At 30.9% G+C, this 19,942-nt stretch overlaps 1 long non-coding RNA gene across 1 annotated transcript; it reads right to left on the bottom strand.

Moving 5' to 3' along the window:
- Positions 1 to 18,539: 18,539 nt before the first annotated feature.
- LOC146942566 (uncharacterized) lies at positions 18,540 to 19,476 on the bottom strand. The gene is made up of 2 exons (XR_015032766.1): positions 19,354 to 19,476; positions 18,540 to 18,743 (listed from the first exon to the last, which is right to left on the bottom strand). It is a non-coding gene; the product is annotated as an uncharacterized LOC146942566 (long non-coding RNA).
- Positions 19,477 to 19,942: the final 466 nt, after the last annotated feature.

Genomic DNA, 19,942 nt, shown 5'->3' with positions numbered 1-19,942 from the left:
TTGTTGTCGTTGCAGGGAGTTGATGGTACGTGATCCAATTTTGTGTTGACGATCAATCAATTCGCCAAATTATAGACCCGCTTGGTCCTCACAAATGTCTATCGTTAATGGTATTCGTTTGTTAAAATTAATTAGGGTTGAATCCACTTTTTGTTGATCTTTTTTTTTTATGTATTACCCGTTAGGGTGGATCCACTTGGATTGATTGGGTCAGGTTTTTCATCCTCCCAGGTTTTATATAATTTTCCCTTTTTTTAAATATATATGAATAAGGTTAAAAATTTCTTCATGAGAATAAAAAAATATTAAAAATAAAGTCAAAGTATATTAGGATAGATGACATTAAATAGAGTCAAAGTAAGTTATATATATATATATATATATATATATATATATATATTAATTTAAGATAAAAAAAAATGTAATTGTTTATTCTTTATATCTAAGATCGGAGAGAGTCCCTAAAAAATATTGGAGAGACTATTTCTCTCGGAAGCAAATTATCTCTAGTGAAAAAAAATTGAGAAAACAATTTTTTTAATCTCCTCCCTACATTTTTTTAATTAGAGATCAAGGGTCAAAAATTAAAACATTCTAACCTAATTTCGTTATACTTTAGTGTATTTATGATTTTGAATTCATCGTTTCCCCTTTTTTCCAAGCAAACACTTCCTCCTTCTTAAAGTTCCTAGCCAAAACCCACAAACTAAAACCTCCATCAAACATGGGAAGAAAAAGGTAGGAGATCTATGTCAACCCACTCAATTTCATGCAAGTTCTTCAACTCCTCAATGGTGATCCTAAGAGTAAGGTTAAAATATTCTTCTGGTATGCTAATGCGGGATAGATAAGGCAGCTAAAAATAAAGGTAAATGTTTTACCATTTATTAGAAAATGTATTTACTAAAAGGATTGTGAAAAAAAAAATCCTTCATCAAAATAAGCATACATTTTCTTTAGTTCTTTTTGTCTCCATAATTTAACGGTTGAATTTGATCTTAGTTGATTGAAAATAATTTTGGAACATCATTTTCCAATCTCTAAAGAAACAAATAAAATGGTTCAAGTAAATGAATAAATATGTACGTTTCAATGGTATTAAATAATCAAGTTGATAGTTATAAATACTTACCTAGGAACAACTTAACTTTTGCCAACAAAATTGTTAGATTCACCTTTTTAAATTTACCGAAAGATAGAAAGAAGAGTACATTCAAACTGATATCTTTTAATAATTAATTGACTAATAATTAAATATCATAATGTATTATATATTAAAAATAAAAACAAATTGAGTTCATGATAGATCTCTGGCAAGTGCACCAAATACTATCGAAGTAGTAAAAATATCGATCCCACGAGGACTGTTTTTAACTTCAATAATTCAATTTCGTTATAAAAGTAGGATGTATAAAAGTTTATTTTGTTTTGCCACTAGGCAGTAGATTTGGTTTGATTTTAAGAAATCAAATAAAATAGTAAAGATTTGATTAAGAAAATAGGAGAGAGATGAGATCAGGTCTTCGAATCCTCTATGTTTCCCCTAATTGGTTACTGCACCTATTATTACTAATGATTCTCTAGTTTCACGATAGTTAACAAATTAGCCCTAATCAATCCCTTGAGTTAGGACCCTCTTTTTAAACTACAGCCCCTAATTCCTTAGGTGGTCTAATAATCATCAAAGGTTTAAGCACGTTAACCTAATATCACTAACAAACGATTATCCATTCCTAGACTAACCATGTTTATTAGAACAATTCAATTAGGTCTAAGTCGAAAGCTATGGTCAGTAGTCATTCGATCTCACAAAATCATGTTTATATTTGATCAGGATATAAAAAGCAGTAAGAACAATTGAATTGAATGAAAACTAGAATATCATTAATAAGTAATAGAGTTTCACAGCAACATATGATCAATTAGGGTTACATAGGTTCATCTCCGACCTAATCTCTAAGAGATTTAGCTACTCATAATTGAGTTTACAAATAGCATAATCAATGAAAGAATTAAAACATACATAAACTGGGTTAGAGATGATGAAATCCTCTCCGCTGCAGCCTTCTGGGTGTTAAAATCGCACTTTCGTTCTCCAAAATCGTAACCCTTGTTCTTCAGATTGAGTGCAGTATTTATAGAAGTCATGGGCCTGACCCATCAAAATCGCGCCGCGCCTTGTTAATTGGCGTGCCGCGATTTCCCCTTTACAGGAAGTGTGTATTTTTGCTTCAAAAATCGCAGCACGGCTTGAAATTGGCGTGGCGCGATTTCCTTCGAACAGACTTCAAATTTTAAGCTTTTTGCACTCCAGAACAGTATAAATTGCATGAGAACTCTATCAAAATGTCACAATAAGTCCCTAATATTACGTAATGACAGAATGTCATCACAACCCCAAACTTAAACCATTCCTTGTCCTCAAGGAATTTGCTTGCAACAGTGACAAACGACAGTAAAATAACAGTTACCTGACAAAACGATAGTACCCAAAAGTTCATTCTCCTTCTAGCTAAAGATGAGCTAGTTTGACTTGTTCGCATCCACCAATTCACAACTCCACGCAACAATATGAAATAGGGTTCTACCAGTCGACATGCAGGTCTACATATTACCATACGCTTGAAAAGTTTCTAAATATCAATCAAAGTCAATATCATTACACACTTTTGAGGTCTTTAGGGTTATAACGGGGCTTAGGTGAAAGGTGGGATATATTTGGATAAGTAGGCTACACAAAATTTGAGTTAGGCATTCCTACGGAAATTAAAGCACAAAATTCAATCCTTCGATCATTCACCTTTTGAAATAACAATCAATGCAAAGGTACTAGAGAATATTTTTAACATTTAGGGACACTCGAGTTTGAAGTTACTCGGATTTTCAATGTTTTGTCCCTTTTTCATCATTCAATTTCTTTTTTTCTTTTTTTGATACACCATTTTTATGTGTATATTTTGCATGACAATTTCATAATTCTTTCATTTTTGTTCTCTAATTCTCTAGTACCCCCACCCCAAACTTAGTTGGTTGCAAATTCCAATAGCAACCCCAAACTTAATCTTTAGCAACATTCTACAATGCCTTAACTCAGAAAATACATTAAGGGACAAGTCCTAAAAGTTTCTAGGCTTGTAATGTAGTTTGTCACCGAACAAAAAGTTCTAATCCTACCGGCTCACAATTGGTTAAGAAAGGATAAATTCAACGAATTAAAACAGGGTAGGCTTCAAAAAAGGCTCACAGGACCAAGCACTTTTGCCTCAGTGTGTAATTGACAAAGACCAATCAATAATAGAGAAACAATGCAAGTTCTAGAAATGTAGTTGCATGGAAAACTAATCTAAATATAAGTAAATTGAAAAACAAATTTGGCAATGAACCTTATGGCTGAGATTTCTGGGAGTATGTGACTACCTAGCAACGCCGTACACTTCGCCTTTGAATCAAGTCACCCCTCCTTTAGAACTTTTGGAATACAGTTTCATCAAACAACTGTTACTAAACTGGAATAGGTCACATGAAACAAAACAAATTCATTAATAAAACAAGTGCAGGAGAAATTACAATAGGGAAATAGGTTCAATGGACTTCGACATTAAAAAGAAAATAAAGAAAATACATCAAAAGAAAAATAACTGAAAATAAAATACAAAGCAGGAAATGCTAATCCATCAGTAGATCAGCCCATGTTCACATCATCATGGTAACATCTCAGCATACGTAAGCATCCGGAATTTTTTTCCAAGTCGACCCAGGCCTACACATCGTGGTAATGATGTCATCAAATGTATCCTCTGTCATACCAAATCTCTCCCTCCTCAGTTTCTCAACCCAACACTCCTCCGGTGGTTGAACATTCAGCCATTCATTAAGCGCTTCAGGGCTGAAATCAATGGTCTTGCCCCAAACAAAAGATTGAAAGGGTGTATCGGAAACCCGTGCATTTGCAAAGAATTCAACGATCACGGTTTTGTTGTTCGCTTCTTCGATCACCTCATTCAACTTCGTCCACCCTCTCCTTCGTAATTCAGCCTCAAAGAACGGATACTTAACAAGCCTTGTGAAGTCAAACTTTCTCTCCCCCACAACTTCAAAACTTTTCATGGATTGGTGGAACTCTTGGGCTTGGTCATTGATGAAATGAATGGCGTTTTCGGGTGGTTCGGATTCGGCACGAGGGCGTTTGGCTTTGCTTGTGGATGGCTTGGGGTTGGTGGCTTTCTTTGAGCAAGTGTTTCGTGGGTTGGAGGCCATTTGTGGTTAAGGAAGGTGGTGAAAAGGAAGTTTTGTGAAGTTTGGGAAAATTATGATGGATTGTGATGGATTGTGAATGATAATGGTTTGGATTGATGAATTTGTGATTGGATTGTGGTTTGATGATGTTTAGGAAGTGATAAGGTAGATTAAGATGGGAAAAATTCGTGAATGGGAAGTCTAGGGAAATTTTTGGTAGAGAAAAGTAGGAAAAATGGAATGAAAATGATGATGAATAGTGAGGTTTTTATAGGCTGAGGAGAAAAATCGCGCTGCGGCCATATACAGGCGCGGCGCGATTTTGTAGAAACAGGGAGTTCTCTCATGCCAAAACTTGTTTTCTTGAAAAAGGCCTGAGTCTTATTGAATTTTTGAAAAACTTTTGAAGAGAGAATCATGCAAGACATCAGTACCTTGCATGATTTTCTTGATAGGAGGTACTAGAACAATTTTTCGAAAACTTTCCTGCCTCATATTAAAAAGAAAAGAAAAATATTTTTGTGTTTTTATTTTTGAAAGCAATAAAATCATACCTGAAAATTAAACAGTGGGTTGCCTCCCACCAAGCGCTTTCTTTTACGTCATTGAGCTTGACGCTTCAACCACTGTTAGGGTGGCAAATATGTCAGAAAGAACACATCATCCTTCTTCTTCCTCTTGTTTGGTAGGAATTCCATGAATTTGTAGCAAAGAAGTAGATGCTCCCATGTTCTCACTGTTAAACCTTTAGAGTTTAAGCTCTCCCACCGTAAAGAAGGACGTGCATCCATCTGCAAACGAGTGATTTCCTCAACCTCCGTTGGTTCAGACTTCGGGAAAATGTCAACACTCCTCACTTTGGGTTTTTCTTCCACCTCAACCTTGTGACACTCACTCTTCATCTGAACCAGCTTCCTCTGAGACTCATGTGCTTTCTCAACAAGATCACCACACTGAACATCAAACTTCTCAAATGAAACTTGATTTGACACCAAGAAGTCATCTAAAATATTCTGAAGTTGAGTATTGTAATCGATGCTGATCACCTCTTTCTTCCCTTCACCATCACTACCTGGTTGATTCGCCTCATAATGACCACAACTCGAGATTTTGTTGTCCAAAATTTTGATCTTAAAAGATAGCATATATTTTTCATACTGCAGCTTAGCAATCTCTTTTGTGTCATAGAGGAGTACCCTGTCTATCATAGCTGCAAAACTTGGATAAACTTTTCAGTAGCACAGTACAATGAGAAGAAAACAAAGAGCATAATATTTTTTTTTTCTTTTTTATAAATATATATACAAAAATATAAAAGACAGAAATCCTAAATAATAACGTAATTGCCTTATTGAAATGACTCAACAGTCCCCGGCAACGGCGCCAAAAACTTGATAGATCTCTGGCAAGTGCACCAAATACTATCGAAGTAGTAAAAATATCGATCCCACGAGGACTGTTTTTAACTTCAATAATTCAATTTCGTTATAAAAGTAGGATGTATAAAAGTTTATTTTGTTTTGCCACTAGGCAGTAGATTTGGTTTGATTTTAAGAAATCAAATAAAATAGTAAAGATTTGATTAAGAAAATAGGAGAGAGATGAGATCAGGTCTTCGAATCCTCTATGTTTCCCCTAATTGGTTACTGCACCTATTATTACTAATGATTCTCTAGTTTCACGATAGTTAACAAATTAGCCCTAATCAATCCCTTGAGTTAGGACCCTCTTTTTAAACTACAGCCCCTAATTCCTTAGGTGGTCTAATAATCATCAAAGGTTTAAGCACGTTAACCTAATATCACTAACAAACGATTATCCATTCCTAGACTAACCATGTTTATTAGAACAATTCAATTAGGTCTAAGTCGAAAGCTATGGTCAGTAGTCATTCGATCTCACAAAATCATGTTTATATTTGATCAGGATATAAAAAGCAGTAAGAACAATTGAATTGAATGAAAACTAGAATATCATTAATAAGTAATAGAGTTTCACAGCAACATATGATCAATTAGGGTTACATAGGTTCATCTCCGACCTAATCTCTAAGAGATTTAGCTACTCATAATTGAGTTTACAAATAGCATAATCAATGAAAGAATTAAAACATACATAAACTGGGTTAGAGATGATGAAATCCTCTCCGCTGCAGCCTTCTGGGTGTTAAAATCGCACTTTCGTTCTCCAAAATCGTAACCCTTGTTCTTCAGATTGAGTGCAGTATTTATAGAAGTCATGGGCCTGACCCATCAAAATCGCGCCGCGCCTTGTTAATTGGCGTGCCGCGATTTCCCCTTTACAGGAAGTGTGTATTTTTGCTTCAAAAATCGCAGCACGGCTTGAAATTGGCGTGGCGCGATTTCCTTCGAACAGACTTCAAATTTTAAGCTTTTTGCACTCCAGAACAGTATAAATTGCATGAGAACTCTATCAAAATGTCACAATAAGTCCCTAATATTACGTAATGACAGAATGTCATCAGTTCACTCATTCGAATTTAATTCAATGTTTTTGTAATGTATCTTTTTATTCTCCTTCAATATCCACCACAATTGGTTTAATTTCTTTCATTCTTCAAGGCTAACTTAAGTAAAATTTATTTTACCGAATCCTTATTATTTTTAGTGTGGAGGGAGTGCGGAAGCTAGGAAAGTCAATTGGGTTAAGTGAGATAAGGTGTGTCTTGGTCGATATAGTTGTTGCTTGGGGGTTCGTATAGTGCAGAAGTTTAACTTATCTTTGTTGCTTGAATGGTTTTGGAGGCTAATATGGATCAATACATTTTAAAGTTTTAGCTTCTTAGAATAGGTTAGGGGGAGATCATGTGAAGAGTGGGGACAGTTAGGCGTATGTGTGGTAAAATTACTTCCATGGTGTTAAAATAGAGGCGGAGATGGGGATTAGAAATTGATTTGATGACAACTTGATGATAGTGGAGAGTGATGAGAAAAATACTCCTTTTTTTTTTGTTGCCATGATTCGTGGTTGTAGAGTGGTCCTTTGTGTGATATATTTAGAAGAACTTTTGAGTTATATCAAAATAACTCTATGCCATTTAAAGAGATATGTGGGTTAGGGTTAGATGGGGTGGAGACGATGTCTTAGAATTTTTCTTGGAAGGAGGTGCAGGGGATTTATTGTTGTTATTTGTTGGACAACATTATTTTTAAGGCTAATGTTTATGATAAGTTTCTTAAAGGTGATCATGGTGAAAGGTACCCTGACAAAGGGGTATATCATCTAAAGATGCAGGTGGAGCATGATGAACCTATGGCTCTAAAAAAATTTATTACGAACAAAGTAGTCCCTCTAAATGTCTCTCTCTTTTCGTGGAGGCTCTTGAATATCTGAATTCTAACAAATGGCAACTTAGCTTGATGGAATATTTAAAATATGAACTCATTTTTATGTTCAGGCATGTGTGAAAAAGAGGAAAATTATCTTTTTTATTTTTAGTGTGAATTCTTTGGTAGAATATGACATAATATTCTAAAGTGGTTGGATAATTATTGTGTTTTTCCCATTAATTATTGTGAGGGTACTCTTCATTTCAGTGGTTCTCAATTGTTCCAAAAAAAGTTAGTTTTAGTTTTCAGTTGATTTTGTTGACTTGCATTTGGATTATTTGGAAAGACAAAAATTCTTACATTTTTGTCACAAGAATCAGTTTATGGTGTTATTAGATAAATTTACAATTCTTGTTTATTGGTTACAAAATGCTAAGAAATCATGTACGTATTTTCAGTTGAAATGTTGGTGGAATAATCTTTTTACTTGTCTTGGTTATTCTACCTCATGATTTGGTTCTTCTGTATCTATGCATCTTGAACTTTGTATTTTCCATTGTTGGGCACATCTTGTGCTTGAAGGGTTTTTAATATAATTAATTTGATGTCTTCATACAAACAAAATCCACCTCAGTCAAGACACCAACTACATCAATATGTAATATATTTCATATTGTTAAAAAGGGATGGGGGTTCGAAATTAGTTTGATGATAAAAATATGATTCAAATTACATTTCATGTCGTAAGAATCATTGAAAACATCAGATGCAGTGTAAACGAATACATATTTGTAGGGACCAAAGCAGATTTAGATATATTGACTTTTGTGTTGATTGTAAAATTATGTTTATATTCGTTGTGTGATGGTCTATACGAACCACTGTTGCAAGCAACATCAAATGAGGAAATCGTGAACACCATTGGAGCTGCTCCTTGAACTTGTAGATCAATGTTCTTCGTATAGACGCACCAATTCTATCACCCTAGATAACAAAGATTAAAACACTATACTTTAAACAAAAAAATACAAAAAAACTAAAAACAAAAATGATATGAAAAAACTACCTTTCGATCCATTAGAACCAAATCCATGGAAAATGGTAGTTATTTATTTTTGTAGTCTTGAACAAACCAAGCACGAACAATCCTCACAACCAATGTCCACAATTGTTTTCTTGGCGAACATCAGAGATGAAGTCGTGTTTCGTAGACATTTTTCTTTGCAATAGAAAAAATTACATAAATAACTTAAAATATAGATATCAGAGGACCAGAGAACAAAATAAGAAGAACTATATTTTGTGATTGTTGTGTACTCGTACCCAAAAGCACTACTATTTATATAGAAAAATAGAACCATAACGGTTAATATCTATTAATTATTAATTTGACCGTTTTAAAATTAATAGTATCATCGTCTTTAATATTATAAAATGTGCATTAAACGATTAGATTATATTTCATGTAACCTACAAAAAATTAACTTCATAACATTTGAAATTTAATAATATCTTATTAATATTATGTAATATAATTTTGTAATGAATAAAAATTAATTATATAACTTTAAAAACTAATTACTACAATTAAATTTTTAATTAGTAGGTTACTGTCATAGTGTAACGGACCAAAATTCAAAATATAATTTATTTAAGTTATTTATTATAATTTGGTAACCTACCAATTTTTTAATGTACCGTATAACTGTTAATCGAACACTAATTATATTATTAATTATTTGATTGTAAAGTACAAATTTTTAATGTAAAATATAAATTTTAATCGAAACATTAATTATATTAATAATAATTTTTTAATGTAATATGTAAATTTTAATTGAAACAATAATTATTTGATTGTAACGTACCAATTTTTTAATGTAACATATAAATTTTAATCAAAACAATAATTATATTAATAATTATTTGATTGTAACTAACTATGTATTTTATGTAAAATTTAATGTTAAATAAAAAACGGTTTTTAATAATAATTATAATTATTAAGCTTGTATTAAAAATTAAGAGAATTTTTTGGAACAAATGCCAAGTAAGATTATGATGATGTGGACATCTTTAGAGGAGAGGATTTTGGAATAGGCTATTTCTAAAAACTCTAAATTGTTAGTATAAAGATTCACGAGCTCAACAGTATCTTTAATCAACTAGCAACACTTGTCTCACTGTGTTACTATTACATAGAAATTGGTTCATAAGTAATTCTGTGACAAATGAATCTGTGCCATTGATTAGCCGTAAGATTTGAGATGAGCCAGGGCTTTGACTTTGATTAACCATCGCTTTGGTTTGTGGTAATTTGTGGGAGATGATTCGATCATTTAGGGTGTGTTTGGTATGAAAGAGAAGTTTTAAAGAGAGAAATAGATGAGAGAGAGTTAGAGAAGAGAGAAATAAGTGAGAAATAGAGTAGATTTGATATATTGTTTGGTTCAAAAGAAAGACAAGAGAGATAGAAGAGAGAGAAGTGTGTTTATTTTTTAAAAGACAAAAATGTTCTTCAACTCAAAGTCCAACATACAATTTTATTTTTACATGAAACTTAATCACCTTAATATTTTCTTGACCATAGTGCTTCTATCTTCCTATAGAAAAAACCACCGCTTAAAACAAACTACTGCAAAATAAAATCTCAATTTCGATTAAAAGCTTATTGTTTGTAATGACACCAGCGTTAGATGCTCCATCTTTTGTGGCCCAGATTTTGTTGTTGTTGACATTGGATCATGCTAATTTTAGTGGTGATATGGAGAACTAGATTTACCAGTCATGTTGGACGTAATGTACCATCATTTGGCGTATCTAATTTGAGTTGAACTTAAATTAAGTATTCGGCTAACAAGTAACAACTCTTACCAATTATTATTTTTCTTTAAACAATTAAACCAAAGAAGTAACTATGTTAAATTAAGATTTTGGGTTCCTAACTCCTCTAAAGAATGTTAGATGTGAAAATGATTTTTTTGAAAATTAAAATGTAATTTTAGTGGTGATATGGAGAACTAGATTTATCAGTCATATTGGACGTAGTACAACATCATCGGGCGTAACTAATTTGAGTTTAACTTAAATTAAGGATTCAGCTAACAACTCTTAACAATCATATTCTTTTTTCTTCAAACAATTACACCAAAGAAGTAACTATGTTAAGATTTTGGGTTCCTCAACTCATCTAGAGAATGTTAGATATGAAAATGAATTTTTGAAAATTAAAATGTGAATAAAAAGTCAATATCATTCATAAATTATTACCTTCTGGCCAATTTAGTCCCTATATTATTAAAATACACTAAAATGTTTTTAAACTATGAAAAATACATCAATTTAGTCATTAAACTACCATGAAAATCAACCAATTTTGTTAACTTAACCGAGGAACTTAATAGTTGGATGGCGCGGAATAGTTGAAGGACCTTTGAGTTGATTTTAATAGTTTAGCGACCAAATCGGTAAGAAAAGAATAATTTGAGGGCAAAATTGACTGTTTATTTATTATAAGGCTTTGAAAAACTTAAATAAAAACTAAAAGTACAAAAATATAGGTAAATGTGTGTATAAGAAATTATTTGATTGAGTGTTGTGTACACCTAAAAGTAATTAAGTTGTTAACCGAGAACGGAAAACACCCGAATTTCTTATAGTCAAATGAAGGTTAGTCGAATCAATAACAACTGAATACAAGATAGGTTAATTTTTCTCAGATTTACAAAGGTCGACAAAGATCGAGAAGTGTTAAAATTAGTCAAAACTAAGTGGAACTTAACTTAGCGCTACTAACTTAAGCAACTATTTGTACAGAGACCTATTTTAAGGGACTTGAGAAAAATTCTATAAAATTTTAAAAATTTAAATTTAAAGTCCCAAAATCATTTTGATGAGATAATTTAGATCTCTTTCAACTAAAACAAACGGTCTGAGTTCGAATTGAACCTAAGAATTGTGTAAACGAAAGTAAAAAGAATTTAATCATTGTTTTAGATTTATTTCTAGTTTAAATATTCTGTCAAAAAAAGCTACGAATTTTTTTGGACGCTAGTTTAAATATTCTTTTAAAAAAGTTACGAATTATTCTTTTTCTTTTTGGAAGCTAGTTTAAATATTCTGTAAGAAAAAAAGTTACAAATTATTATTTGGGTTATGCTAACAAGAGCACTTGTTAAGAAAAGCAAAAAAAGTAGTTTTGTATATGATTTAGCTTATACGTGTGTCCTTCAACGACTCCTTGATAAGACGCTGCATCACACGAAGACGGTTATCCCTCACACACGCTTATATAAGGGTGAACTTGCTTCACCCTTAGGGTATGATTCACTTTTCACACTTTTCTTACAGACTCCTCTCATTTCTCATACTGACTTGATCGTCGGAGTGTTAACGTGCCTGCAGACACCTTTCATTCCACCGTGAGAATTCATCATCACCGCATCGAAACATTGTGCCGTTACCGTTGTCTCCATCCATCCTCACCCGACATATCAAATTTCAATTTACAAAACATGGACTCCTTAATATGTGTCTAACAAGTTGCTATGCGAAGGTTTTTGTTGCTTTCCAACTATTAAGGACACGATTGGTATTTGGTGGTATGCTTTTGCACACAATTTTCCTGATACTCTATTTTTGACACTTTTGTTTTTGTTGGTTATGTGACTTGTATGTTGGACCGTGTGCGTCAAACCACACACATGATGTTCGGTTTTAAATATATTAAATTTTGAATCCTTTGTATGTATATTTATGTACTTGGGACAAAAAGTTGTCTCATAATTTAACGAGACAAACTCTTCATAACTGGTCTTTTCATCAAGCATAGTAAAAAACGGGTTAAGATCCTCTTCATTTGTGATTTGTTCCATTTGTTGCAATTTGGAGAGAGATAGATACAAAAAAATTAATGATGATTGGATCCACTTAGTGATAGGACCCACCATTTACTTTTTTGTGTCTATCTCTCTCCAAATTGCAACAAATTGAACATATTACAAATGGAGAGGATTTTTACCCGTAAAAAAAGTTATGCAGTCTAGTGTCCTGTATTTTAGGCAATCAAACGCACACAAAACTAGAACAAAAAAAAGCTTATAACAAAAAACATTAAAAAAAGATAAATAGAAATGGAAGATGAGTTAAAAGATTTCAATACTCCCGTGCATTAAATAAACTTACTAGTCAAGTGAATAATAGTTACTAGTATGGACACCCGTGTCAAGCACGGGCTAGAATATCGTCATATTTAATGGAGATGATATTAAGATGAAGAAAATGTCAGTTAAAGTCTAACATTGGATAAAAGAGTTCAGGTTGAACAACAAATAAGTAAAAAAAAATCATACTTAAGCCTTTCGGATGAAGATGTATCATTCTCACTTATCTGATTTCTATTTTTTAAAACGTGTGGATCCACATCAGTGTTGGCTCGCTCAAAATGCACAACAGTTGCATTATATCCTATTTCAACATTTTGGTGGAGTAGGAGTGGTATCATTCTCACTTATTTTGGGGGAGTGGTATCATTCTCACTTATTTCGGTGATCGATCACGGGCACATAGAGTCTAACACTTAATGGAGAGATGTTAATGTGTCAAATTCAAGTTAAAGTTTCACATTTTATGTAAGAGTAGATGTTGAGAGAGATGTTAATGTGTCATGTGTGAGTGAAACTTCTACTTTTGATATTGAACAACATATATGTGGGATGGCCAATATACCTAATGTCTTTAGGTTTCGGATGGAGATGTGGTTTTCATCTTACATATGAGGTTTCTCATATTCAAATGTGACAATCCAATCCTTTGTAGGATTTATCTGAAATCCAAACACTATAATGATATTTTTTTTGTTTTGGGATGTCATTTGCTTAATTTTATTATATTAAATTTAAGTTTTTTGATGTCATTCACCTTAATTCAATGTCTTTGTCTAACTTTAATTATTTTAAATTCTTTCATTTTGGTCTTCGGTGGGTCACAGTATAAACAATTGTAGAAGCATTATGTTGAGTCGACAAAATACATACTTATTAGACAATTTGAGTGAACATGCGGTGTCAATATCACCTGTGTGGTTGCTCTTAGTCTAATACAGTGATCCAACCTAATTTAGGCTCCATCTATCATTCTAACATTAAGATGAATTACTTTGCCGGTGTTTGAATGTCATTTATTAATTATTTTATCTAAAAAACTAGTATTTAGATGTCATTCGCTTTCATGCTATTTTTATTCAACCTCTATCATTTCAAACTCATTCACGCCTGGTCTTTTGAATGATTTGAAAATAGAAGAATCTTTATAACGATTGTGATTTGACAAAATACATGTTTACTAAACTCATTTTAAAATGCTAATTTTTTACCCAAAAACCTTCAACTCCTTCAAGAAACCACTTCCAGCCCACGTTTTTGAACATGTTGTGTCTCTGTTTGACATTAATTTACTATGTCACATAATTACTTGCACGGATGGTCGCACACTTGATTAAGATATGTTAATATGTCAAGTGTGATTGTACATTCTACATTGGATGAAAGAGTAAATTTTCAACAACATATAAGTGAGATGCTCCATGTACCTAATGCCTTATGGTTTTGTGTTAAAATGCGGTATCAATCTCACTTGTATGGTTGATATTGGCCTAATATAAATATTCATATCAGTGTAGGTAGGCTTACCAGGAATCTCAATATTATCCCAACATTATGATAAACATTTTTGTTAGTTTTTGGATGTCATTTGCTTGATTTTTTTTATCTCAAATTTTATTTATTGGAAGTCATTCGCTTTCAGGTTATATTTTTTATTCCACTTCTATTATTTTAAAATCCTTCACTTTTGGTCTTTGGTGAGATTACAAAGAAAAACTGGATACTGTTCTGCTGAGTTGACAAAATACACGCTTGTTAGAGTTTTTAAAATAATGTAATTTTTTTATTTTAATTTTTTGTTAAAAAATTTGTCCAAAAATATACAACTCCTTCAACAAACACGTCCAACAACTACTTTATTCTCTATATTCACTGACAACGCATAAACCCCTTTTTTCTTATTATTTCTTTCATTTCAAATTCCTTTTATGTCTTCTCAATTTTTCTAGTTTATTTTTTCTCTTCTTTTCTCCATTTTCAGGAAAGGAACAAAAATCTTCCTTCATTAAATCACCACCAACCCGCTTTTTTTTTACCATGTTACACCTTTTCTAGTCTTATTTAGCTGTGCTACCAGATCATATGCAGATAGTCTCAAACTTAAGGGATAATTATTATTTTTTAAATAAGCTAAATTAGCCCAGCCAATTTAGCATTGGGTCCCAAGTCAATACCATCGGACTTACCCAAGTTGGTTAAATGATAGATATTAATATGTCATATCTAAGTTAAAGTTGCACATTAGATTGAAGAGCATAAGGTGATGAACATATAAGTAAGATGACCCCATATACTTAATACCTTGAGAATTTGGATGTGGTGTCAATCTTACTTTTGTGGTTGCTCTTAGCATAATGTGATTATCCTATCCTGTTTAGGCCCATACATAAGTCCCAACATTATAATGATCTTTTTTTTTTTTGTCATTTTCTTGATTCTTTTATTTTAAAATTTAGTTTTTTTTTTTATCATTTGCTTTAATTCTATTTTTTTAATCCAACCTTCATTATTTCCATTTCCTTCACTTATGGTCTTTGATGAGATCTGACAATAGCAAAACATAGATGTGTTATGTGAAGTTAACAAAATACATGCTTATTATCCATTCTAAGTAAAGATGTGTTATCAACCTTAATTGTGTGGTTGCTCTTATACTAATTTAATGATTAAATCCAGTATAGACTCCTCATTGGAGTATCAACATTATGATTAACTATTTTGAAAGTATTTGGATGTCATTTTTAAAAAAAAAAAAATCTTAAAATTTAGTTTTTTGATTGTATTCGCTTTCATAATATTTTTTAGGCTTAATTGCAGTTTAACCCCCTAACTTTTATAAAATTGCAATTTTGGCCCCCTAATAAAAAAAAACTACAAAACAGCCCCCTAAGTTCTGCATCTGTAGCAGTTTTTGCCCCCCAAGACAAAAAAAAATAATAATAATAACACGGGGCACCTCACTTAGGGTGCCACGTCAGCGTAGACCGAGTCAAAGTTGGCATTGGGGGCTAAAACTGCCACAGATGCAAAACTTCGGGGGACCGTTTTGTAGTTTTTTTTTTTTAGGGGGCCAAAATCGTAACTTTGTGAAAGTTAGGGAGTTAAAACTGCAATTAAGCCGATTTTTTATTCAACCTTTGTCATTTCGAAATCCTACATATTTGGTCTTTGGTTGAAATGCAGATGTGTTATTCTAACTTGACAAAATACATTCTTATAATGATAGTAATGTTTGAAAATATATATATTCGTTACTATAATTATATACATGTCAGTTTTACAATATTTAATTAATTGTGAGATTATTTTTTTTTATATAATTATAATGATATTTTGTTATCATGTACGCATCAAACACATGATAAGATTTTTGTTATCATGTCTATATCATATCATGTCTCTAGCGAATTTCATATTCTATCATATCTCTATCCTATACCGACCATCAAAGAGGGTTTAGTCTAGCAGTGTAAAGACATACTTTAAATTTAAAGGTTACAGGTTTTGAGCCCTTCTAGTATCTTTGGAGGTATGCAAATGTAAATACTAAATAACTTAGTGAGTGCTCTTTTATCTCTAAGATTTTTTCTACCTTATACAAAATTAACATTCATTCACCATAAAAAAAATTTACCAACAAAAAATTCACTATGACTTTTATTTTTTTTAATAATGGCATTAAATGTCATACCCAAGAATCATTATGGTCCATTGATCATTATGAAGTTTTTTGTATTAAAAGATATTTATGATCATTATTATTATACTATTAAAAGACGTTCTTATGTCAAGCACGTGAGAATTTTCTTCTTTTTAATTATTATTTATTTGTTTATTTTTTATTAGTGAATGAAATGTTTTTTTTGGAAATTATGAGATTAAATGATATACACTATCAATGTTTGTTTTACACTAACATCCAGTCACACAATCAATTATCAGACACAATAAAACTAAATTTAATATAATTTTCGTTATAGACTTAAAATTATTAGCCTTTAAGTTTTTTATTTTTCAAAATATTTATTATATTAATTAGTTTGATTTTATTGGGGTATATTTTAGGCTTTCATGAAATATATATGTTGTTTTTATTTTAATTGGATTTTTTTTTAAAAAAACCTGTTTTAAAATACTTAAAATTTTCCTTAAAAAAATACTTAAAATTTACTGAAAATGAATTTAATAATGTTAAAAGTAATGCTGTAATTTATTGAATTGTGATTCAATTTGATTGTCTCTAAGAATAAAAAGACTCATCATTTGATCAGATTAATTATCCATTCTATGATCAATTTGGCTTCACCAAAATAAAGGGAGGTGGTTAATAATGTTAAAATAATCTTATGGGCATGGTTTGATTTGATGAAGGATAAAAAAACGGTTATATAATTTTTTATTTAAAAAATGGATGAATTGGTATAATAAGGGTTGGAGTACTTATTGTAGTCTCTAATTATATATCATTTTTCTTATTAAAATTCAAACATTTAAATATCTAATTGTCATTCATTTTTATTTTGATAAAACATCTTCTTTAATTTTGATTTAATGCACATGATGATTATAAAAATCGATTAATTTTTTTAGATGATTTCCTTAATAAAATAATCCATGATAAAAATACCAAAAATAGAATCTCATACACATAAAAATATATAATAATCATTTCTTAAAAAGATAATACACCAAAAATGGAAATTCTAGTAAATAAAAGTATGTAATAATCATTTATAATTATAATAGAAATTCCCACAACGATTCTTTAGAAAAAAGAAATTTTCACGACGATCAGCTTGTCATTAATTTCCACTTATAATTGGAGGTTCACCATAAATTTTATTTATTTTTTGTTCAATTTTAAATTAGTAACCACATAACATAAAAAAGTGAAAATTACCTTTAATTCCCAAATTTTCTATAAAGATGAAGTCCATACTTTGATTGATTCTATTCTAAAATTTTTGGTTGGGATGCTTTGTTGCAAGTTTTGCTAAAAAGAACAACAATGAAATTAGGTCATGTTTCGACATCTTATTGGATAAAGTCAACCCAAAATTGCAACTTTAAAAAATCATGAAAGAAACATGAGTAGAAGAGCAAAGATTGATATATCAAACATAATAGAAAGTCAATCCCATGATTTTTATAGGATTAATTCCCTATGAAGTTAAAAACCGTTAATTTAGCGTCGGTATTTCCAAAAGTTTAATGCATTTCTTTTTGACCAAGGGTGTGTACGTTTGTGCGAAATTTTACGTTAAGCTAACAATTTTTTTCTAGAGATATCATCTCTCAGTTCTGTGCTTGACGATACTTAATTTGAAAAACATCCACAAATATATTTTTTTAAACCTTTGTTGCACTAAATATCCATAACTTTATTTTGACACAGATGCAGAAAGTCATTGAAGAAACATGGAACAATGTTACAAATAATGAGAGAACTAACAGAACACAAATCATTGGGTTATTCAACATCATAAAATATACTCCCTTCATTTACTATTATAAGAGGAAGACGAAAACCAAAGGATCATATCATATAAGAAAAGAAAAAGAAAAAAAAAATAGTGGCTCATCATTCTAGGGTTTGCCGTGCGGTTTCGATCAATTTGAGGTAAAAAAAATCGAATAATCAAATCAAAGTATGATCTAATGCGAAAGGTTTTCACAAAGGACATTCAAACATATGCAACGATATTAGATTTTGTGATTTTCAATTTTTGTACCAATTTATGATTTTCTTTTGAATCGGTTTATATTCGAACACTCATAACTCGTCATTAGTGTGATTAGTTAGACACTTGCAACAATATCAATATTACTGCTAGCATTTTTACAATCTCAATGCAAATAAAACTACTTAAAATTCATTTAACATCAGACACTTTAATCAAATTTGTAATATATACAACTCTTAAAATATAAAGCTTGATTAAAATATTCTACTCTCTCCAAATTCTTTCTTTTGTTGAGAGGAACTCTACAAATCCATGTAGTCAAACTTCAATTATTGCATCCTTGCGCTTCATCTTTAATTGTATCCACATAACTGGAAAAATATAACAAATCAATAAAATCCCGTTAAAACCAAAGAACAATTGGTCGAAGAGCTAAAGAAGAAAAGTTGAACAAAAGATTAGGTAAAAAAACTATAAAAATATAGAGAGATAGAAAGAGGATTAAAATATAAAATAATAGATTTAAATAAATTGCAAACCCAAAGTAGTCAAGAACCAAAAACAAATATGTAACATTTAGAGAATAAGGATGAAACACTATTTATGGGCACTATGAAGAAAAATAATACAATTTTTTTTAATAAAAAATGGATATAAACTATAAATGAACAAACATGATTTTGAAATAATTTTAAATTCTATAACTGAATGTTAAAATGATGTGAGGAATGGTGATGGTTGAAGTAATATTTATAAGGAAAAATTCAAAGCATGGTGAGATCCGAGAAGTAATGTTGAAATTATAAACAAATATCTATTAAATAGTGGTTAAAAGTATGTTTGAACTTTTTGTACACAAATACTAATGGAAGAACGATTAGCACACATCTATGAACATTAGACAAATACAGGCATCAAATCAGCACTAACATGTCGACATCGTCAATAATCTAAGAAAATAAAATATTTGAATCCACTTACCTTGTTACACTTGAGACTATGATTTTCATCTAATTGATTTTTACTATATCATATCTTCGTGATTGAAAATATGATCGTGATTTAAAATATGCTACCTAACAACCGGAAGAGGAAAAAAAATGGTGTTAAAGCTTGGAAGAAACGTATGGAAAAGAAGAAGGATAAAAAAATATGTTCATTTTTTCAGGTTTGACTATGAAACAAATTAAAAAAATGTAATGAAAGTTAATAACATTTACACGCCATTAAATCATCCATTTTTTAGTCAACATTTACGTTTTAATCACATAAAAATAAGAAGGAATATTCTTTGATGAGAGAGATGAAAAATGCTAGATGAATAACATTAAATGCTAGATGAAAAATATGATGCCAAGTGTACTATGACTCATAGATGTATCCTTTTGTATTATATAGAGATATCTTTTTTTTTTTTCTCATCCACACCTGCATAGAAAAAAACAGCAAAAATGTCAAAATTAAAAGACAAAAACAAAAACAAAATTAGTGATAATTGAACAGCATGAAGTGAGAATTGACTTGCACGTGATTTTTATTTCTTTCAATCGTAAACTATGTTACTAGTAAT

Source organism: Medicago sativa, chromosome 3, assembly GCF_051527215.1.
Source record: "Medicago sativa cultivar Bolivia chromosome 3, Bolivia_mono, whole genome shotgun sequence".
Lineage (NCBI taxonomy): Eukaryota > Viridiplantae > Streptophyta > Magnoliopsida > Fabales > Fabaceae > Medicago > Medicago sativa.
The sequence above is the reverse complement of the archived record's forward strand: the minus strand, read 5'-3'. Positions and strand labels throughout refer to the sequence as shown.